Here is a 24397-nt window from a genome sequence, read left to right as displayed (position 1 = left end):
TCATCACTGAATGTATATATTGTTTGTATACTGTGGTGATGGTTTCTTTGTTGTGTCCAAATGTTCTATGGGCAAGTGTTCTTAAGGCATTGAGTCATGGTGTTAATTTATTTTTAATGTTTGTGATGTGTTGTTTAAATGACATTGATGTATTGCATGTTGCACCAAGGTGTGTGTGTGTGTGTGTGTGTGTGTGTGTGTGTGTGTGTGTGTGTGTGTGTATTTACTTAGTTGTATTTACCTAGTTGTGATATACAGGGAATAAGCTATGCTTGTGGGGTCCCGTCTCGTTTTCTCAGTAAGTCAGATTTTGCTTTGAACTCATTTAAGTTTTTAGACTGGACGATCTCTTTGTCTGGGCTATTCCACAGGTCTGTGCATTGTTTTGTTTCATTTTTAAAGGCTCCAACATGCCTGCATGCATCGGCCCTGGTCACCTAATGGTGGCTCTCCATGCTGTACGATCCATTGAAGCCTCCCTGTTCAGTCTCTTAACCCTGAGGTCACACTTAATGACCTCATCCCATGTCTTTCTCGGTCTACCCCTCATAACCTCACCCCCAGTATTAACACTTCTCACCTTCCTTACCCAATTATCATCCCCAACCCTCTCCACATGTCCAAACCACCTCAATCTACCTCTCGTCATCACAACACCAGTACACTTCAGTCCCATCCTACCTCTCAACTCTTCCATCATAAACCCAGCCCCCCCAGACGTTGCACGCAGAGAAGCACTACACATCCACCTAATCATTGTCATTTTGTATGTCTGAGCCGGCGAATATCCTCCTCCTTTACTGCTCAGGTCTCACTACCATACAGCATTACACTCCTAACACATGCTGCATACAAAAACCCCTTAGCACATAGGGAGAGTCCTCGCAATGTCAGGAGAGGCAAGAGCTCCCTGAACTTTTTCCAACCACTTCTCACCCTAGCCACAGAGCTAGCTCCAGCCCCACCTCCAGCACACAACATGCACCCAAATAACAAAACTCTTCCACACATTCAAGAGATTCACCAGCAAGTTCAATTCTTTCACGTCTGACAATCTCCACCTGCTCTCCCCAACATGCCATACATATAAAATCAGCATTATCTCGCAGTCTACCTCTGATACCACTACATCTGTCTGGAAAACTCTGTTTCTTGATATCTTTCGAGCAACTTGGGTTTTTTAGTTTCATTCCGTGTCCTCTTGTTACTCTCCCATCTCATACAAACAGATCTTTTCTGTCAGTTTAATCTACCCCCATCGTGGCCCTGAACACTGCAGTCATGTCGCTCCTCTCTCTCCTTTCTTCTAGGGAGGGCAGATCCAGCTTTTCCAGCCTTTCTTTGTACGACAGATCTGCCAGGCTGGGGACCATCTTGGTTGCTGGTCTTTGTATACTCTCCATCTTGTTTATATCTTTCATTTTGTGTGGGGACCACACTACTGCCTCATATTGCAACCTGAGGTGGATCATGGCCACTATCAATTTTTTCTTCATTTCCTCATCCATGTAATGAAATGCCACTCTTATGTTAGTCAAGAGATTATACATCTTTCTAACAATCTTGTTAATGTGTTTTTTTGGTGGCAATTTATCCTGGGTCAGCACTCCCAAATTCTTCTCTTCTCTCGCATTTGTGATTGGTTCATTTCCCATCCTATTATTCAGTGATGGCCTCTTGATACTCTTACGCATTTCCAATATTTTACATTTCATTGCATTGAATTTCATTTTCTACATCCAGTTCTAATCATGAATCCTATCCAGGTCTTCCTGCAGCATTTTATGATCCTCCTCAACCTCTACCTTCCTCAAGATCTTTGCATCATCAGCAAACAAACTTGCATGACCGTTCATTCCGTCTACCATAATGTTTACGTAAATCAAGAACATTACTGACGCTGACACTGAGCCCTGTGGGACTTCACTTGTTACATTCCTCCATCCAGACATCCTGTCCTTTATTACACTCCTCATTTGTCTGTTTCTCAAAAAGTCTCTCATCCACTCCAGGAGGTTTCCCTTCAGTCTCCTTTGTGCTCCAGTTTCCAAATTAGTTGCTTGTGGGGTACCTTGTCAAAGGCTTTCTGCAAATCTAAATACACACAATCCACCCAGCTGTCTATCCTGTAGCACGTCAATCACTCTTGAGTAAAAGCTCAATAAGTTGGAAACACACGACCTTCCACTTCAGAATCAAAACTGACTTTCAGTCAAAATGTTGATCTCCTCCAGATATTTTATCCATCTGTCCTTCAGGATTCCCTTGCACAATTTTGTGACTGTGCTGGCCAAGGACAGTTGTCTATATAATTCAGGGGTTTCTCCTTGTTTCCTCCCTTATAAATTGGTACCACATTGACCCTCTTCCATTCTCGAGGCAGTTTCCCTTCTTCCAGAGAACACACAATTAAACCGTAATCTTATCTGCCAGTTGTTCTCTGCATTCTTTCAGTACCCAAGTAGAGATTCCATCCGGTCATGGGACTTTCCTTACATCTTGAGTTTCCAGTAATTTATACACTTCCTGCACTTCTACTTTTATATCTATTATTGCTACATTTCTAGTCACTCCCTCCCGCTCCACTAATTCCTTTTTTTTTGGTGAAAACCAATTGAAAACATTTGTCCATTATTTCTGCTTGCATTGTTGCATCTTTATAGACCTCTCCTACTTTCAGTCTGGTGATTCCTTCCTTTTGTTTCAGTTTGCCATTAACAGATCTGTAAAGCTGTTTGGGTTCTTCATTACTTTTGTCTATTATACCTTTTTCAAAATTCCTTTTTTCCTCTCTACATATTCTTGTGTATTCATTTCTAGTTCTTTTATATTCCTCCTTTGTTCTGTTGTTACCTCTCTTTCTGCAGTTGTTCCATGCTGTATCTCTCTCTCTCTCTCTCTCTCTCTCTCTCTCTCTCTCTTTTTTTTTTTTTTTTTTTTTTTTTTTTTTCACCTTCTATTAAACCACTCCTTTTTCCAGTTTTCTTTCCCTGTTACTCTTGGCACAAATTTTTCCATTCCTGAATTATGGAAGCCTAGAAAAATATCCCACTTCTTCTGTATCTCTCTTGATTCTCTGAATTTTCTCCAATCTGCATTTTCAAAAATTTTTATCAAACCTGTAAAGTCTGCTTTCCCAAAGTTGTATCCTCCCTGCCTATAAAGCTCGTCTCTTCATTCCACGTTCCCTGTTATCATCTGGAACTCAGTGACCACATGATCACTTTTTCCAATAGGACACAGATATTCCAGTGATTCTATTACATCGAGTTCTTTGGTAAACAGTACGTCTAGTCTTGCTGGTGTGTCCTCACCTTGGAATCGTGTTTCTTCTTTGACCATTGCGTCATCACATTGTTCATTGTTATATTTAATAATATAGTGCCCCACGAATCTTCACTGCCTCCTGAGTCCCATTCCTCCCAGTTCACCTCTTTACAATTGAAGTCACCCATTAAAATTATGCTGTTGCTTTTCTCAATCATTTTCTGTAAATAATTAGCCATGTCAGACAACATTTCCCGGTATTCATCATCACTCCATGCTCTTGTCTGAGGGAGAACATTCACTACTTCCAAAGCTCTCTTTCTATTCTCTCCAGTTTCTAATTTCATATTTATCACTTTGGCCCTGCCTTCTCCCATTTCCACGGTATCTACATTCATGTTGTTCTTCACTGTTATCATCATTCCTCCTCCCGTTTTTTCTTTTGTGTCTCTTCTCCACAGTGTGTATTTACCATCTCCCAAATGAACATCAATATCTTCTCTTAATTTGGTCTCTTCAAAGCACATAACATCAGGTTCATATACCCTAAAAAAATCCTTGATTTCTAGCCTTGCCGATATTAAACCATCAACATTAGTACTGTATATGCCACCATCCAATTATTTTTGATGTTTTTTATACCCTCTTTTTCTCCTTTTCTCTGCCAGTACCACTTCCTTAATTTCTGATCCATGACTCTCCAGTCAAACACTGTGTGTGTGTGTGTGTGTGTGTGTGTGTGTGTGTGTGTGTGTGTGTTCTTACCTAATTGCTGTTACCTAATTATATCTTTACAGGAATGAGTCAAGCTCATACTGTCCTGTGTTTTAAACCATATTTATCGTACATAGCCTTAAATTTGTGAATTGTTTTGGCACACACTATTTCATTTGGTACTGCATTCCACTGATCAATTGCTCTGTTTGGGAAACTGAATTTCCTTACGTCTTTATCACCTCTCTTCTTATGCAGTTTTTTGCAGTGTCCTCTTGCTGATGCTTCCCGATAGGTTAAGTAATCATTTATGTCTATTTTCTCCTTCCCTGATATGCATTTATATAGCATTATCATGTCACCTCTTTTCCTTCTCTCCTGTAGTGTTTGTAGATTCAGTTTATGTAGTCTTTCTTCGTAGCTTAGATCCCTTAAGCTTGGTACCCATCTTGTAGCGGCCCTTTGAACTATTTGAATCTTGTCTATGTGTTTTTTGAGATGAGGACTCCAGACTGCTGATGCATACTCCAGAGTTGGTCTGATGAATGATGTTATTATCCTTCTTAGCATGTCTTCATTTATGTATGTGAATGCTATTCTCCTATTTGCAAGCAGTGTATACATGTTCCGTACCTTCTCACTGATGTGGCCAGTCGGAGATAGTCTGTTATTGATAATCACACCTAGGTCCTTCTCTCTTTCCAATGTGTGTAGGGTTTTATTTCCTAACGTATAATCCCAATCAGGTCTTTATTCACTTTACCAAACTTGATTACCTGACACTTGTCCACATTGAATTCCATTTGCCATGTGTTACTCCAATCGTGAAGTTTATTTAATTCTTCTTTTAGCTCTTTACAAGAGTCTGTGTTAGTGATTCTCCTTTGTATTTTTGCATCATGTGCAAACATATTTAGATAGCTTTCATTTCCAGTGTTACTGTCTGTATCATTTTTATACACTAAAAACATGATTGGTGCCAGCACTGAGCCCTGTGTTACTCCACTAGTCACTTCTTTCCATGATGAGTAATTTCCCCTTAGTATTGTTCTCATTTCTATTTTTATGAGAAAATCTTGCATCCAACAATACAGGTTGCCCCGAATTCCTCCTTGATGGTACAGCTTCCATAAAAGTCTTTGGTGTGGTACAATGTCAAATGCTTTTTTGAAATCTAAATAGATACTGTCCACCCATCCTTCTCTTTCCTGTATTGTGTCTGTTACTCTGGCATAGTAGCTCAACAGATTAGTAACACATGATTTTCCTTTTCTGAAACCAAACTGTCTTTCTGTTATCATATTGTGTTCTTCTAGATGATTTACCCAAGCTTTTCTTATAAGCTTTTCTAATACCTTGCTTACAACACTGGTCAGTGATACTGGTCGGTAGTTGAGTGGATTTTGTCTATTCCCTTTCTTGAATAAGGGGACAACGTTTGCTTTCTTCCAAATACCAAGTAGTTTACCTTGACTCAAGGATTTCTTGAAAATTAAAAATAATGGTTTACTTAACTCCTTTGCACATTCTCGTAGCATCCAACATGAAATTTCATCAGGACCATTTGCTTTTCCTCTGTCTAATTTACTTAACTCCTCCTGTATTACTTTTTCTGATATTTTTATATCTGGTAGTATGTGTGAAGCATGGATATTCCACATAGTCCCTCTCAAAATTTTTTTCTTCTGTAAAAACTTATTGAAAATTCTTATTTAGTGCTTCACAAATATCCTTCTCTTGTGTATAGGTGATTCCCTCGTCCATAATGGATTGTATTTTATCTTTTAATTTGGTTTTGCTTCTGATGTAGCTGTAAAATAGCTTCGGTTGATCACTACTTTTATTTATGATATCCTCCTCAAACTGTTTTTGGGCAGTGCTCCTTATTCTTGTATAATCGTTTCTTGCCTGTTTGTAATTATTATATGCCCTTTCACTCTTGTGTCTTCTGTATCTATTCCACAACAAATCTCTTCTTTCTTTTGATTTTTTACATTCTGTATTGAACCATTTCTTTCTTTTCTTTTCTGCTTCTTTGTGCTGTGGGATGTACTTCTGGACTCCTATTTCATAAAATTCACAGAATTTTTTATATACAGCATTTAAAACTTGTCCTCTAAGCTCCTTTTCCCAATCAGTTTCTAAGAAGTACTTCTTTTGGTCATGATAGTTTCCCTTTTTATAGTTTAAGCTCTTTTTGTAACTTTCATTGCTGTTAACTATGTCATATGCTATCCTGAAGTTGCAATTTAGTACTGCATGGTCGCTTTTGCCGAATGGAGGGTGATATATTAAACTGTCAATATCATTTTCTTGCCTAGTAAATATGAGATCTAGCATTGATGGTACATCGAGTCCTCTTTTTCTGGTGGTTTCCTTCACATGTTATGTTAGGAAAAACTCTTGTACGAGATCCAGGGGCTTTTGATCCCAACAGCTTTCTTGGCTTATTTTATCTAGAGTATTTTATATATGTATTAAAATCTCCAGTCAGTATAATTCTTTCCGATTTCTCTTCCATTTTATGTAGCAATGCTCTTAAACTCTGAATTGTACTCTCTGCCATGTCCTCATATTCGTCTCTTTCCCATGTGTTTGATCTGGGTGGCATGTACAAATTGGCTACAGTTACTTTCCCTTCAGATGTACTGATCTCTACTGCAATCAGTTCTACTTGTGAGGGTATATCTAGTTCTATTTCTTTGACTTTTAGATTTTTCTCAGTTAATATTATAATTCCTCCTCCTTTTTTTAAGTTCCTATCTCTTCTCCATATATTATATTCCTCTACGTTTAGTATGTCATTTGATATCCTTGGTGTTAATTTTGTTTCAGTTAGGCATATTATATGTGGTTCATTTTCTCTGACAATCATTCATCTCTAATAATGTAGTTCCCATTCCATCCACATTTGAGTACATCAACCTAATCATATTGTTTATATACTTGTCATGACATGGTTCTACTACCTTCCTCATTTTTATTCCCTCCTGTTTATGTGTCACTTTCGCACCTGCAATCCTATTACTTTAAAATAATGTATTCTTCTCTTCTGATCTTCCCTCATTTTTTGTTTTTGCTTCCTCTCTGTTCTCTTTCAGTAATTCCAGTTCCTCTTGTGTTAGGCATCTTTTTATCCATACATTTTTGAACTCCTCTTTTTCCATAAGATTCTTTGCATTTTTTAGTATCTTCTCCACAGTGTTTACACTCTGGACGGTTACCTTTAGAGGTATAGACTTGTTTCTCTCGTATTTCCCTAACCTTTTGTGTTCCTCTATGTCTTTACTACAGATTTCCTCTGATACTTCTTTCAATAAGCTCATTACATTTGCCAACTGCTTTTTATCTCTTGAGATCTTGTTTTTTACTTCTTCCTCTTCTATACCAGTGATTACTATAGATTTGTTAATATCTACTGACTCTCTGACTAACTTTGGATTGTTTTGAATTATTCTTTTCACTTCCTTTTTAACCCCTAAAGCGCAGCCATCAACAGCTGCCCCCCCCCCCCGTGGCGGGGTGTTATTGCGGTCTGAGTACCTGTAGGAAAATATTTGCCAAAAATCAGAGATTAACCCTAGAACATTATAATTTTTATGGCAGATAGTACTTACATTCAGCTTTCTCCAGAGACAGGTGTTGAGCCTTCGTGGACTACCCAAGGACTTGTGGAAACTTGCAAAGTTGTGTAACAAAATCTTCACTTTCACACCTCCAGCAACCCGGTTTCCCCTCTACCACAGCTTCAATCTGTCACAGTACACTTTATACTACAACGTACAGGTAGTTTGGAATCCGTATTTGTACAATAAGCACTGAAAATAAGGCTAAAATCAACGGAGCGTACGGCCGACATGCAGCGCAGCGGTGGTCTTCCCATCACTGAACAAAAATTTCCCTTTTCACAGCTAAAAATACGTATACTACATTATTTTCCATCATAGTACTTCCCAAAGGCTCGCATGTCACTATTACGGCCATAAAAATCACTGTCACTGCCAGTAGTGTGAAGCGGGAATGAGAAAGACCACTGCGGCGCGCATTTATTCTGTCTTGCGCCAGTCACTTTATTCTCGTTCGTGTCGGCCGCTCGCACTTCATTTTTTATCGCTCACTTTCACTCTCGCTGTCAGTTAAGTGCTTAATTCATCACTGTCACTGTCATTACTTATAAAAATAATATTTCCTACACACCAAACTGTCACTGTCATAACATAGAATAGAAAAATATGCTTTCATCTTCTTACACTGGAGTGACTGTCACTCTCAATACATATATTATTACTATGTACAATAATTTACACTGAAATCACTGTCACTGTCAGTGCTTTTACAACTACATACACTAATTTACACTCAACTGACTGTCACTGTCAGTACGTACAAGAAAACTAAACACTAGTATCACTGTCACTCTTAGTATTATTTACATATTTCCATCCTTATTTTCAATATCTAGTCAGGCTATGGTAGTCAAAGAAACACGGGTAAGCGCGCAGGGGAATCTGACACTCTTTGCACTGCAAGGAGGTGCGTCTAAAAGTTCGTTCTTGCCGGATTGTGTGGCTGGAAACATAGCACCTCCTCAGTGCTTTCCCCCTCTTGGCAGTGCTAGGCAGTGGCTCCAGGTGGTGTCGCTGAAGGTAGTTCTGGCACTGTAGGCGGTCTGGAGGTGTCAGTGAGTGGCGCCTGGCACCTGATGGCAGTACCTGCCCATAACGCTGAAGCAGCTGGTAGACACAAGTCTTTGAAAACCGCCTGAGAGAGTAGTTAGCTGGCTTCCTGTTCTTGATTTTATACAGGATGAAGGCGTTCAGCATACACATATCAAGCAAGTGCTAGAACACCTTCCTGTACCAGCGCCGGTTCCTCCTCAGGCAGTCAATCTCTCTGATCATCATATCGGACTTGTCCACCAGCCGCATATTGACGTTGTAGTCAATTACGGCATTAGGCTTCATCACAGGATCGCCAGTCCTTCTGTCGACCTTCCCTGTGGCTTGCATTTCCCCCTTGTGTACTGTGGTGAGCATATTGACGATCCTCTTGTCGTTCCATCGTATCGCCAGCATCTTCTCTGATTTCTTCAGGTGCACGTCTCCCCGCTTTGATCTTGCAGCCTCGGGTAAGGCAGGGTAGTGTGCCCTATTGCTCCTGACAGTGCCACAGGAGCCGACGCCGTGCTCTGAAAGGTACTTGGCGAGTTTGGGTGCTGTATAATAATTGTCCGTATACAGGACATGATTCCCACCGAAGTACTTTTCCAGAAGCACTTTCACCACAGAGCCAGAGAATCCAAGGGGGTCAGTCTTGTCCAAGTCCACATTGCTGGCGGTGTAGATGACGAAGTCTAGGATGAACCCCGTCTTGCAGTTGCACAGCACGAAAAACTTTATTCCAAAGCGATGGCATTTGCTAGGAATATACAGTACTGCATGAACCGAAGACGGCCCCTGAACAAAACCAAGGACTCGTCGATCACTACTTTCTTGAAGGGCCGAAGGAGCGTCATAAACTTGTCCTTGATCATGTTCAGGATTTCTCTCACTTTCCATAGGGGGTCAGTCTGGGAAGGCTCATCGTTGTTTGCGAAGTGAAGGTACGTCATGAGTTGCCTGAAACGATCCCGAGTCATGTACTTGTTGAAGATGGGTGTGGGGCAAAGGTCGTCAGCACTCCAGTACTCCTCGAGCTTGTGCTTCCAGTTATGTGGCATCAGAAGCATCAAGCCGATGAATACAAATAGTTCCCTGATCGTCACAGGAACCCATGCTGCCATCCGTGACGTGGATGGCGTTGCACCTTCACCTTCACGAACTGCAGCACATTGTCCTTCGTACCTGTTGGTCTCGGTACAAATATGCTGCATTACTTCGTCATCCAGGAAGGCCAACAGGTAGTCCAAGCATTCACCACCCTCGGGGACAGGGAAGTCAGCCTGGATCCGACACCCAGTGGAATCAAAGGGCAGATCCTCTGGCACAAAATCAGAGCCCTCAGACCACACAAAGGCGTCCAGAGTGCCCTGCCTAGGCTGGGAGTGGGTGGGTGCGTTGGAGGGTGAGGCAGGCCGTGTGGCAGTGGGTGAGGCAGGCCGTGTGGAAGTGGGTGAGGCAGTGGGTGAGGCAGGCCGTGTGGCAGTGGGTGAGCTAGGTCGGGCATTTGCGGTTGTGGTGGTGGTGGGGAGAGTGGGAGAAGGTTCAAGGTCACTCACAGTAGGCTGGGTGGTGAGTTGCCTAGTGTGATAAACCTTATTACTAATTTTAGCACTAGGAGACACTTTTCTACTCATGCCAGCACGAACACAGGGCCTACGGAAACCTCCACGAGTACCAGACTGCCTACTTCCCTTCCGAGGTGGTGAAGAAGACTCCGAAGACTCTGGAGAAAGCACAGCAGATGATGATGACGAGAGAATGGGGCTGGGGGTGCGAGGCGGTATGGCGGCGGCGTGACCTGAGGTTGGGGACAATGGCCGGCCTGAGGAGAACAGTGACTGGGAACCGGGGTCACCACTTCGCTTCCTCTTTGCCCCCTTGCCATACGCCACTCCCTTCTGCACTGGAGCCTTGCCTGATGAGGTACTAGGCACAGCAATTGTCTCTTCCTGCACCTCAGACTTAGCACTCGATAAAGTGTCTGATTCCGCAAGGCTCGACAACACAGCAACATCACTACTGTGGTCCATAGAGGCTTTCAGTAATTCTAGGCCTATAGCAGACTCACTCAGGCCCTTTCCACTCCCTAGTAAGGGTTTAGAAGGGGTAGAGGTCACAAAGCCCTTTTTCGGAGGGCTTGAAGGCACTGACTCGGAAGAGCTAGAATTCAACATAATGTCACCTTGAAAGCTTGCGGTAAACTGATGCTAAACAGGAGTAAACCACGCGAAAAAAAGCTAGTGTGACAACTGGGGAAACAAGCGTTTCCAATTAGCATAAACTGCTTGCGAGAGGAAAGCGCCGATTGACATTTCTGAGCAGTCAGTGCGCTGCCATATATCACAGCGAGGGTGGCCGGGCAACGGTGGGGGGGTGGGTAAAAAAAAAGATACTTGGCAACAATGGAGGTCAGTGGTACGAAGGTCAAGTATGCTAATAGTAGCTAAAGGGTGGCGGTACTGATAGACAATACCAGCTTGAACCTGCTTGCCTGCGTTTATTCAAAATTATCTCGAATCGCAAACGCGACGATCCGCCATTATGTCCTTTTCGGCGAGTGTCGCAAACGTGACTCCCCTCGTTTTAGAGGTTGATGTTTTTTTTTCCACCCTTGTTTCAAAGCCTTTCTTTACTTTCACCATTTCAGCATAAGTGGTTTCCACATCATTTTTGTAGCTTTGCACAGCTTCATTCACCTGTGTTATCTTCTCTGCAATATCACTGCTCTGGCCTATCAGGCTGCGTACTTGCCTAATTGTCTCTATATCATTTTGAACTCTTCCATAATACTCTCGTTGTTGAGTACTGTACTTGCCATTTCACTCATTTTCCTCCCAAGTGTACTCACTTCCACTGTTAGTTCACTGATGGTAGTGTCTTTCTTGTTGACCTCCCTTCCTAGTTTTTTTATTTCTTCCTTTTGCAAGTGCTTCTGCTTCTTAATTTCTTCAATCTCATTCTGAAAAGCCATCTCCAGTCTGTGTACACGCTCCACCAGTTTATTGTGAGTGTTCATTTCAACCAGTTCTTGCTAGAAATCATCATCCTGCTTTCTACCTTTATCCCTTTTCTTTTCCAAATTTGCTTTACTAAAGTTTGTGGCCATTTTGCAATACTAAAAGCACATAGAGTACTTACATTCCCTGGGGCAATTGTAGTCTAAACAAACAATCAGCTGATTGAGCGCAATCATTCGCTATTTTATTCTTTCTGTTTGTACAAGTCTTGCTTAAACTTCTACTTCTTCTTCTTTTTTTTTTAATAATACAAAAACCATTTAGTCTAACCTGGTACAGAGCTTGACTCATATAAAGATACTAATTTAGGTAATGCCACTGGCCAAGCTGGCCCGGTATGGAGCGTTGTCAGCCTGTGTCCGCTCTCCTTGGTGCCTCCTCGTATGTGTGTGTGTGTGTGTGTTCGTTCTTACCTAATTCTTCTTACCTAATTGCATCTTTACAGGAATGAACCAAGTTCGTACTGTCCCGTGTCTTAAACCATCTTTATTGTACATATCCTTAAAATTGTGAATTGTTTTGGCACACACTATTTCATTCGGTAGTTCATTCCACTGATCAGTTGCTCTGTTTGGGAAACTAAATTTCCGTTCGTTTTTATCACCTTTCTTCTTATGCAGTTTTTTGCAGTGTTCTCTTGCTGATGCTTCCCCATAGGTTAAGCAGTCATTTATGTCTATTTTCTCCTTCCCTGATATGCATTTATATAGCATAATCATGTCACCTCTTTTCCTTCTTTCCTGTAGTGTTTGTAGATTCAGTTTATTTAGTTTTTCTTCGTAGCTTAGATCCCTTAAGCTTGGTACCCATCTTGTAGTGGCCCTTTGAACTTTTTCAATCTTGTCTGTGTGTTTTTTGAGATGAGGACTCCAGACTACTGATGCATACTCCAGGGTTGGTCTGATGAATGATATTATTATCTTTCTTAGCATGTCTTCATTTATGTATGTGAATGCTATTCTTATATTTGCAAGCAGTGTATACATGTTCCATACCTTCTCACTGATGTGGTCAGCCGGAGATAGTCTGTTATTGATAATCACACCTAGGTCCTTCTCTCTTTCTGATGTGTGTATAATCCCAATCAGGTCTTTTTCCACTTTTACCAAACTTGATTACATGACACGTGTCCACATTGAATTCCATTTGCCATGTATTACTTCATTCATGAAGGTTGTTTAATTCTTCTTTTAGCTCTTTACAAGAGTCTGTGTTAGTGATTCTCCTTTGTATTTTTGCATCATGTGCAAACATATTTAGATAGCTTTCATTTCCAGTGTTACTATCTATATCATTTATTTACACTAAAACATGATTGGTGCTAGCACTGAGCCCTGTGATACTCCACAAGTCACTTCTTTCCATGGTGAGTATTTTCCCTGTAGTACTGTTCTCATTACTCTTTTCATGAGAAAATTTTGCATCCAACAATACAGTTTGCCTCGAATTCCTCCTTGATGGTACAGTTTCCATAAAAGTCTTTGGTGTGGTACTGTGTCAAATGCTTTCTTGAAATCTAAATAGATACTGTCCACCCATCCTTCTCTTTCCTGTAATGTGTCTGTTACTCTGTCATAGTAGCTCAACAGATTAGTAACACTTGATTTTCCTTTTCTGAAACCAAACTGTCTTTCTGTTATCATATTGTGTTCTTCTAGATGATTTTCCCAAGGTTTTCTTACAAGCTTTTCTAATACCTTGCTTACAACACTGGTTAGTGATACTGGTCAGTAGTTGAGTGGATTTTGTCTATTCCCTTTCTTGAATAAGGGAACAATGTTTGCTTTCTTGCAAATATCAGGTAGTTTACCTTGACTCAAGGATTTCTTGAAAATTAAAAATAATGGTTTACTTAACTCCTTTGCACATTCACGTTGTACCCAACATGAAATTTCATCAGGGCCATTTGCTTTTCCTTTGTCTAATTTACTTAGCTCCTCCTGTATTACTTTTTCTGATGTTTGTATGTGTGGGCATGCATGTTCCACATAATCCCTCTCAACATTTTTTTTGCTCTGTAAAAACTGATTGGAATTTCTTGTTTAGTGCTTCTCAAATATCCTTCTCTTGTGTATAGGTGATTCCATCGTCCGTACTGGATTGTATTTTATCTTTTACTTTGGTTTTGCTTCTGATGTAGCTGTAAAATAGCTTTGGTTGATCACTACTTTTGTTTATGATATCCTCCTCAAACTGTTTTTGGGCTTCCCTCCTTATTCTTGTATAATCGTTTCTTGCCTGTTTGTTATTATTATATGCCCTTTCACTCTTGTGTCATCTGTATCTATTCTACAATAAATCTCTCTTTTCTTGTGATTTTTTACATTTTGTATTGAACCATTTCTTTCTTTTCTTTTCTGCTTCTTTGTGCCTTGGGGTATACTTCTGGACTCCTATTTCATAAAGTTCACAGATTTTTTTATATACACCAAGCTTGCCCCCAACACGTGGGTTTCGTTCCTAACGTGTCGCGTTCGGCGCGAAACCGCGTAAGTTTTAACTACTCCTTATTTTGCTCCCTAGATCCCCTAAATGTGGTCTTTTGCTGTTAACTGCCTTTGGTAATCAATATGAAGCACTTTAAGTGGGTAGATGGTTTTTTTAATGTTATAACTTACAAATACAGTACTGCACAGCAAAACTTCAACATACAAATATGTAAACACAAGGCAACATTCTGATTCCGAAACCAATCTGTGTCGGAATGTTGCCTTGTGTTTCGTATTTGTGTGTTGAAGTTTTGCTGTGCAGTACTGTATTTGTAAGTTATAACATTAAATAAACCTTCTAACCATTTAACGTGCTTCATATTGATTACCAATGGCAGATAACAGCAAAATACCACGTTTAGGAAGTCTAGGGAGCAAATGGTTTCGGGACTATTCGCTCTCAAGCCAGTTTGCCGTCACAACAATAACAAGACAACGTAGACTTTGATGGATCCCCCTGAAAAATAGTTATTAAAGTACTGTATTGATCAATTAATAATCAATATTTTTATAAAAGTACTGATTAATTAATATAAGTATATTTATTGAAGGACGGGGACTCATCCAGGGTGCGAATTGTCCTGACGGAGAATCATCCATGTTTTGACGGGGAATTGACATGACGGCGAATTGTCTCGGTACCCACCGATCGTGGGTAATCATATAAATGTTAACTGGTTACAAGGCTTTATCTAATGCTTTAACTTCCTTTAATGCTTTAACTTTCTTTAAGTGCTTTAACTTACAAGTGCATACCAGAATAGTAAATATTTAATTTACAAATACAGTACTGTGGAAAAGCAGTACAGCAAATATTTAACAAACAAATAAAAAAGGTAATATTCCGATGCCTATCAGATAAACTGGTTATAAGACTTTATTTCATGCTTGAACTTTATTTAATAGTACTTTAACTTGCACATAAACCTACCAGAACAGTACTGTAAATATTTAACCTACAACTACAGTACTGTGGAAAAGCAGTACAGCGAATCACATCACGTGATCAAAACAAACTTTGCATGCTGAGCTGATGTTCGAGGATTTGGCCTTTCAAAGGCCTCTCTTGCGTAAATTTATAGTTTTGGTGATGGTTTTTTAATCTTATGTTGTCTTATACGTATCCTAGCACTAACCGCGTATAATTGCGAGCGCGTTCGGCGTGAACGTGTTCGGGGCGAGTTTACTGTATAGCATTTAAATCTTGTCCTCTAAGCTCCTTTTCCCAAGCAATTTCTAAGGTACTTCTTTTGGTCATGATAGTTTCTCTTTTTATAGTTAGGCCCATTTTGTAACTTTCATTGCTGTTAACTATGTCATATGCTATCCTGAAGTTGCAATTTAGTATTGCATGGTCGCTTTTGCCGAATGGAGAGTGGTATATTAAATTGTCAATATCGTTCTCTTGCTTAGTAAATATGAGATCTAGCTTTGAGGATACATCGAGTTCTCTTTTTCTGGTGCTTTCCCTTACATGTTGCGTTAGGAAAAACTCTTGCACGAGATCCAGGAGCTTTTGGTCCCAACAGCTTTGTTGGCCTTTTTGTATCTAGAGTATTCCAATTTATAATTGTATTAAAATCTCCAGTTAGTATAATTCTTTCCGATTTCCCTTCCATTTTATGTAGTAATGATCTTAAACTCTGAATTGTATTCTGTGCCAGGTCCTCATACTTGTCTCTTTCCCATGTGTTTGACTTGGGTGGCATGTACAAATTGGCTACAATTACTTTCCTATCTATCTATCTATCTATTGCCAGACGCCTCAATCCCGTTTGGGGTGGCCACAAACAAATCGCCTCCAAGTCACCCTGTCCCCCGCCATTTCACTCCCCTGTTCCCAACTTGCACCCCCCTCTCTCATATACTTCTCCACCCCATCTCTTCATCTCATCCTCGGCCTCCCCCTCCCTCTTTCCCCCTCCACCTCACTCATATACACTCTCTTCGTCAGTCTTTCACCCTCCATCCTCTCCACATGGCAAAACCACCTCAGTGTGTTCCTCATAACACTTCCTATCACATCCACATCAACACCACAACGCTCCTTTATATCCTCATTCGTCAGCCTGTCTCTCCATGTGACTCCACAGGCTCCTCTTAAATAACTCATTTCCACGGCTCTCACTCTTGACTTGTGTCCTTCCAACAACGTCCAAGCTTCACTTCCGTACGTTAGAGTTGGTATCACAATACTGTCATGTAGTAACTTTTTCATTTCCATGCTCACTTCCCTGTTTCTTATCACTGCTTTCAAAGAACCAGCAACTTTCCCTTCAGATATATTGATCTCTACTGCAATCAGTTCTACTTGTGAGGGGATATCTAGATCTATTTCTTTGACTTTTAGATTTTTCTTAGTTAATATTATAATTCCTCCTCCTTTTTTTAAGTTCCTATCTCTTCTCCATATATTATATTCCTCTAAGTGTAGGATGTCATTTGATATCCTTGGTTTTAATTTTGTTTCAGTTAGGCATATTATATGTGGTTCATTTTCTCTGACATAATCTATCTATCTATCTATCTATCTATTGCCAGACGCCTCAATCCCGTTTGGGGTGGCCACAAACAAATCGCCTCCAAGTCACCCTGTCCCCCGCCATTTCACTGCCCTGCTCCCAACTCACACCCCCCTCTCTCATATACCTCTCCACCCCATCCCTCCATCTCATCCTCGGCCTTCCCCTCCCTCTTTCCCCCTCCACCTCACTCATATACACTCTCTTTGTCAGTCTTTCACCCTCCATCCTCTCCACATGGCCAAACCACCTCAGTGTATTCCTCATAACGCTTCCTATCACATCCACATCCACACCACAACGTTCCTTTATATCCTCATTCGTCAGCCTGTCTCTCCACGTGACTCCACAGGCTCCTCTTAAATAACTCATTTCCACTGCTCTCACTCTTGACTTGTGTCCTTCCAACAATGTCCAAGCTTCACTTCCGTACGTTAGAGTTGGTAACACAATACTGTCATGTAGTAACTTTTTCACTTCCATGCTCACTTCCCTGTTTCTTATCACTGCTTTCAAAGAACCAGCAACCTTTCTTCCCTGCTGTACCCTTTCAAGCACTTCACCCTCCAAACCTCCATCCTTACTCATCACACTACCCAAATACTTAAACGTACTCACATTTTCCAATTCCTCACCATCCAACCTTGCTGTACATTCACTAACTTCACCTGTCTCAAAGACCATCACTTTACTCTTCCCTACATTCACCTTTAGGTTCCGTTTCTTACACACTCTCTCAAACTCATCCACCAAGCCTTGCAGCTCCCCTTCATCTTCACTCAACAACACAGCATCATCTGCAAACAACAGTACAGGGAGTTTCCAAACACTATCCTCTCTCACCAGGGCCATTCCAACATTCACTACCCTACCTTGTACCTCTTTTATTACCCCATCCATGTACAGATTGAACAACCATGGAGACATGACACATCCCTGTTTCAACCCAACTTTCAAAGAGAAAAATTCACTTAGTTCACCATCCACACGCACTGCAGCCTTCGCACCATCGTACATACTCTTCACAGCATTCAACAACTTCCCATCTACTCCATATATTCTTAACACTTTCCACAATCCTTGTCTATCCACCCTGTCATATGCTTTCTCCAAATCCATGAAAGCCGCATACAACTTCTTTCCCTTCTCTAGAAACTTTTCCACTAAAGATCTAAGAATGAATATCTGATCTACACAACCTCTTCCCTTCCTAAAGCCTCCCTGTTCTTCTCCAACTAATTTCTCTGTTCCTTCTCTAACTCTGTCTATAAGTATCCTACCATACACTTTTCCTATTATACTAAGAAGACAAATGCCCCTATGATTACCACACACTTCTTTTTCTCCTTTTCTTTTGTACAAGGGAATAATTATACCTGACTTCCAATCCTCCGGGACTCTACCTTCCTCCCAGGCCAATCTGCACATCTTCCACATCCATTCTACTACTATCTCTCCCCCATGCTTCAGCATTTCACCACACACTCCATCAATTCCTGGGGCTTTCCCCGATTTAACTTTCTTCATTGCTTCCACAACTTCTATCCTACTGATTTCTTCCTATCTTCTCACCTCCCTCCTTCTCCCAGTCATTCCCCAGCCACTTATACTCTCATTTCTTCCATCCTCTACGTTCAGCAATTCCTTAAAGTATTCTCTCCATCTGCTCACTTTTTCTCCCTTCTCCACTAGTAATCTACCATTTTTATCTTTCACTCCCCTGCTGACTTCACTTCCACCCTGTCTTACTCTTTTCACTTCTCTCCAGAACATTTTCTTACAGTCCCTCCACTTTACACTCAAATTCCTTCCAAATTCCTCATCCACTCTCTTCTTACTCTCTCTTACCAATCTTTTCACCTCTCTCTTCCTTTCCACATATAACTCTTTCTTCCGCCTCTCAACTTCTTGCACGCCCCTATTTCTCATCCATTCATTGTATGCTTTCTTCTTTTGTGCCACAGCCTGTTTCACCTCTTCAGTCCACCACGCTGTTCCTTGCACCCCCTGACATAATCATTCATCTCTAATAATTTAGATACCATTCCATCCACATTTGAGTACATCAACTTAATCATCTTGTTTATATACTTGTCATGACTTGGTTCTGCTACCTTCCTTCTTTTTATTCCCTCCTGTTTATGTACCACTTTGTCCCTGCAATCCTATTACTTTGTAAAAAAATGTATTCTTGTCCTCGTCTGATCTTCCCCCATTTTTTGTTTTTGCTTCCTCCCTGTTCTCTTTCAGTAATTCCAGTTCCTCTTGTTTTAGGCATTTTTTTTTCCATACATTTTTGAACTCCTCGATTTCCATAAGATTCTTTGTATTTTTTTTTGTATCTCCTCCACGGTGTTCACACCCTGGAAGGTTACCTTTAGGGGTCTTGACTTGCTTCTCTCGTATTTCCCTAACCTTTTGTGTTCCTCTGTGTCTTTACTACAGATTTCCTCTGATACTTCTTTCAATATGCTCATTACATTTGCCATCTCCTTTTTGTCTCTGGAAATCTTGTTTTTTACTTCTTCCTCTTCTATACCAGTGATTACTATAGATTTGTTTATATCTACTGAATCTCTGACTCACTTAGGATTGTTTTGGATTATTCTTTTCACTTCCTTTTTAATGCTTTTTTCTTCCACCCTTGTTTCTAAGTCTTTCTTTACTTTCACCATTTCAGCATAAGTGGTTACCACATCATTTTTGTAGCTTTGCACAGCTTCATTCACCTGTGTTATCTTCTCCTCAATATCATTGCTCTGGTCTATCAGACTGCTTGCTTGCCTAATTGTCTCTATCATTTTTTAACTCTTCCATAATACTCTCGTGGTTGGCTATGTACTTGGCATTTCACTAATTTTTCTCCTAAGTGAACCAAATGCTACTGTTAACTCATCAATGGTTGTGTCTTTCTTGTTGACTTTCTCTCCTAATTTTTCTATTTCTTCCTTTGGAAGTGCATCTGTTTCTTAATTTCATCAATCTCATTTTGAGAAGCCATCTCTAGCCTGTGTACTCATTCCACCAGTGTTTTGTGAGTGTCCATTTCAACTAGTTCTTGGTAGAAATCATCGTCCTGCTTTCTACCTTTATCCTTTTTCTTTTCCAAATTTGCTTTACTAAAATATGTGATCATTTTGCAGTACTGAAAGCACATATGGTACATACACTTCCCGGTGCAGTTGTAGACTAAACAAACGATCAGCTGATTGTTCGTATTCTTTCTCTAATTTGTTTTCTTTTCTGTTTGAGCAAGTCTTGCTTATTTTTTTTTTTTTAAGAACACCATTTAGTCTAACCTGGTACAGAGCTTCACTCATATACAGATACTAATTTAGGTAATGCCACTGGCCAAGTTGGCCGTGTATAGAGCGGTGGCGGCGTGCGTCTGGTGTCCTCGGTGCCTCGTGTGTGTGTGTATTTACCTAATTATATTTACCTAATTGTGATATACAGGAAATGAGCTATGCTCGTGGAGTCCCTTCTCTGTTTCTCAGTAAGTCAAATTTAGCTTTAAACTCATTAAAGTTTTTAGACTGGACGATCTCTTTTTCTATGATATTCCACAGGTCTATACAAATATTGGGAAAACTATATTTCTTGATATCCTTCAAGCAGCTTGGCTTCCTCAGTTTCATCCCATGTCCTCTTGTTACTCTCTTATCCCATCAAAACAGATCTTCTTTGTCAATTTTATCTACTCCCATCATGGCCCTGAACACTGCAATCATGTCGCCTCTCTTTCTCCTTTCTTCTAAGGACGGCAAATCCAGCTTTTCCAGCCTCTCTCTGTACGACAGTTCTGCCAGACTGGGGACCATCTTGGTTGCTGTTCTTTGTATTCTCTCAATCTTGTTTATATCTTTCTTTTTGTGTGGGGACCACACTACTGCTGCATATTTTAACCTGGAGCGAATCATGGCCACTATCAATTTTTTCATCATCTCATCCATATAATGAAAAGCTACTCTTATATTAGTCAGTAGTTTATACATCTTTCTAACTGTCTTGTTAATGTGTTTTTCAGGTGACAAACTGTCCTGGACCAGCACACCCAAATCTTTCTCTTCTCTCGCTTTTGTGATTGGTTCATTACCCATCAAATAATTCAATGATGGCCTGTTGGTGCTTTTACCCATTTCCAATATTTTACATTTCTTTGCATTGAATTTCATTTCCCACATCTGACTCCATTCGTGTATGCTATCCAGATCCTCCTGCAGCATTTTACAGTCCTCCTCAACCTCTACCTTCCTCATGATCTTTGCATCATCTGCAAACAGACTTGCATAACTGTTCACTCCAGCTACCATATCATTTAAATAAATCAGGACCATTACTGACGCCAACACTGAGCCCTGTGGGACTCCACCTGTTACTTTCCTCCATCCAGACATCCTATCCTTTATTACTGTCCTCATTTGTCTGTCTCTCAAAAAGTCTCTCATCCATTCTATGAGGTTCCCCTTCAGTCCTCCTATATGGTCTAGTTTTCACATTAGTCTCTTATGGAGTACCTTGTCAAAGGCCTTCTCCAAATCTAAATACACACAATCCACTCATCCTTCTCTTTCCTGAAGCACGTCAATCGGTCTTGAGTAAAAACTCAACAAGTTGGAAACACATGACCTTCCACTTCTAACTCCAAACTGACTATCAGCCAAAATATTCATCTCTTCCAGATATTTTATCCATCTGTCTTTCAGAATTCTTTCACACAATTTTGTGACCATGCTGGTTAGGGACACTGGTCTATAATTCAGAGGTTCTTCCTTGTTTCCTGCCTTATAAATTGGTACCACATTTGCCATCTTCCATTCTTGAGGCACTTTCCCCTCTTCCAGAGAACACACAATCAAACTGTGAATTTTATCTGCCAGTTGTTCTCTGCATTCCTTCAGTACCCAATTAGAGATTCCATATGGTCCTGGGGCTTTCCTTACATCTTGAGTTTCTAGTAGTTTATGCACTTCCTGTACTTCCACTTTTACATCTTTTATCACTACGTTTCTAGTCACTACCTCCGCTTCCACAAACTCCTTTTCATTTGTGAAAACTGATTGGAAATGTTTGTTCATTATTTCTGCTTGCTTTGCCGCACCCTTATAGACCTCTCCTTGTACTTTCAGTTTGGTGATTCCTTCCTTTTGTTTCAGTTTGTCATTAACAAATCTATAAAACAGTTTGTGTGTGTGTGTGTGTGTGTGTGTGTGTGTGTGTGTGTGTGTGTTTGTGTGTGTGTTCTTACGTAATTGTTCATACCGAATTTTATCTTTACAGGAATGAGTCAAGCTCGTTCTGTCCCGTGTCTTAAACCATAGTTATCGTACATATCCTTAAATTTGTGAATTTTTTTGGCACACACTATTTCATTTGGTAATGCGTTCCACTGATCAATTGCTCTGTTTGGGAAACTGAATTTCCTTACGTCTTTATCACCTTTCTTCTCAGGCATTTTCTTGCAGTGTCCTCTTGCTAATACTTCCTCATAGGTTAAGTAATCATTTATGTCTATTTTCTCCTTCCCTGATATGCATTTATGTAGCATTATCATGTCACCTTTTTTCCTTCTCTCCTGTAATGTTGGTAGATTCAGTTTATGTAGTCTTTCTTCGTAGCTTAGATCCCTTAAGCTTGGTACTCATCTTGTAGTGGTGTGTATTTACCTATTTGTATTTACCTATTTGTAGTATACAGGAATTGAGCAATGCTCATGTTGTCCTGTCTCCATATCCACATTTATCAAGTCTACCTTTACACACATGAATGTTTTTCTCATGCACCACCTCTTTGTCTAAGTCGTTTCAAATATTTAAGAATATACCTAATTGTGATATACACGGAATGTACTATGCTCGTGGGTTTCCGTCGCTGTTTCTCAATAAGTCGAATTTAACTTTAAACTCGTTTAAGTTTTTAGACTGGACGATCTCTTTGTCCAGGCTATTCCATAAGTCTATACTTCTGTAAAGAAAGCTATATTTCTTGATATCCTTCAAGCAGCTTGACTTTTTCAATTTCATTCCATGTCCTCTTGTTGCTCTCTTATCCCATACAAACAGATCATCTTTGTCAATTTTATCTACTCCCACCATGGTCCTGAACACCGCAATCATGTCTCCCCTCTTTCTCCTTTCCTCTAACGAAGGCAAATCCAGTTTTTCCAGCCTCTCTCTGTATGACAGGTCTGTCAGACTGGGGACCATCTTGGTTGCTGTTCTTTGTATTCTCTCAGTCTTGTTTATATCTTTCTTTTTGTGTGGGGACCACACTACCGCTGCATATTCTAGCCTGGGGCGGATCATGGCCACTATCAATTTTTTCATCATTTCCTCATCCATATAATGAAATGCTACTCTTATGTTAGTCAAGAGCTTATAAGTCTCTCCAACTATCTTGTTAATGTGCTTTTCTGGTGACAAACTATCTTGGACCAGCACTCCCAAATCTTTCTCTTCTCTCCTTTTTGTGATTAATTCATTACCCAAAAAATAATTCAGTGATGGTCTCCTGGTACTTTAACCCATTTCCAATATTTTACATTTCTTTACATTAAATTTCATTTCCCACGTCCGGCTCCAATTGTGTATCCTATCCAAATCCTCCTGCAGTATTTTACAATCCTCCTCAACCTCTATCTTCCTCAAGATCTTTACATCATCAGCAAACAGACTCGCATAACTGTTCACTCCATCTACCATATCATTTAGGTAAATCAGGAACATTACTGGCGCCAACACTGAGCCTTGAGGGACTCCACTTGTTACTTCCCTCCATCCAGACATCTTTTCCTTTATTACTGTCCTCATTTGTCTGTCTCTCAAAAAGTCTCTCATCCATTCCAGAAGTTTCCCCTTTAGTCCTCCTATATATTCTAGTTTCCACATTAGTCTCTTATGAGGTACCTTGTCAAAGGCCTTCTCTAAGTCTAAGTACACACAATCCACCCAACCATCTCTCTCCTGTACCACATCAATCGCTCTTGAGTAAAAGCTCAACAAGTTTGAAACACATGACCTTCCACTTCTGAATCCAAACTGACATTCAGCCAAAATATTCATCTCTTCCAGATATTTTATCCATCTGTCTTTCAGGATTCTCTCACACAATTTTGCGACCATGCTGGTTAGAGACACTGGTTTATAATTTAGGGGTTCTTCCCTGTTTCCTCCCTTGTAAATTGGTACCACATTTGCCCTCTTCCATTCTTTTGGCACTTTCCCCTCTTCCAGTGAGCATACAATTAAGCTGTGAATTTTATCTGCCAGTTGTTCTCTGCATTCCTTCAGTACCCAGTTAGAAATTCCATCAGGTCCTGGGGCTTTCCTTACATCTTGAGTTTCCAGTAATTTATACACTTCCTGCACCTCCACTTTTATATCTTTCATCACCGGAACATTTCTAATCACTCCCTCCCCTTCCACAAGCTCCTTTTCTTTAGTGAAAACTGACTGGAAACGTTTGTTCATTATTTCTGCTTGTATTGCCGCATCCTTAAAGACCTCTCCATCTACTTTCAGCTTGGTGATTCCTTCCTTTTGTTTCAGTTTACCATTAACAAATCTATAAAACAGTTTGGGTTCATCTTTGCATTTGTCAATTATACCTTTTTCAAAATTCCTTTCTTCTTCCCTACGTATTCTTGTGTATTCGTTTCTTGTTCTTTTATATTCTTCCTTTGTTCTGTCGTTACCTCTCTTTCTCCAATTGTTCCACGCCTTATCTCT

General features: G+C 40.3%; 1 protein-coding gene across 1 annotated transcript in view; it reads left to right on the top strand.

Moving 5' to 3' along the window:
• LOC145411023 (tyrosyl-DNA phosphodiesterase 1-like) overlaps positions 1–24397 on the top strand; it is a 281158-nt gene that overhangs the window by 1099 nt on the left and 255662 nt on the right. The window lies entirely within an intron of this gene.

This window comes from Coenobita brevimanus, chromosome 87 (genome assembly GCF_032717465.1).
Source record: "Coenobita brevimanus isolate Jiangsu-jjx chromosome 87, ASM3271746v2, whole genome shotgun sequence".
In the NCBI taxonomy this organism is placed as follows: Eukaryota; Metazoa; Arthropoda; class Malacostraca; order Decapoda; family Coenobitidae; genus Coenobita; species Coenobita brevimanus.
This window is presented reverse-complemented; position numbering and strand designations above follow the sequence as displayed.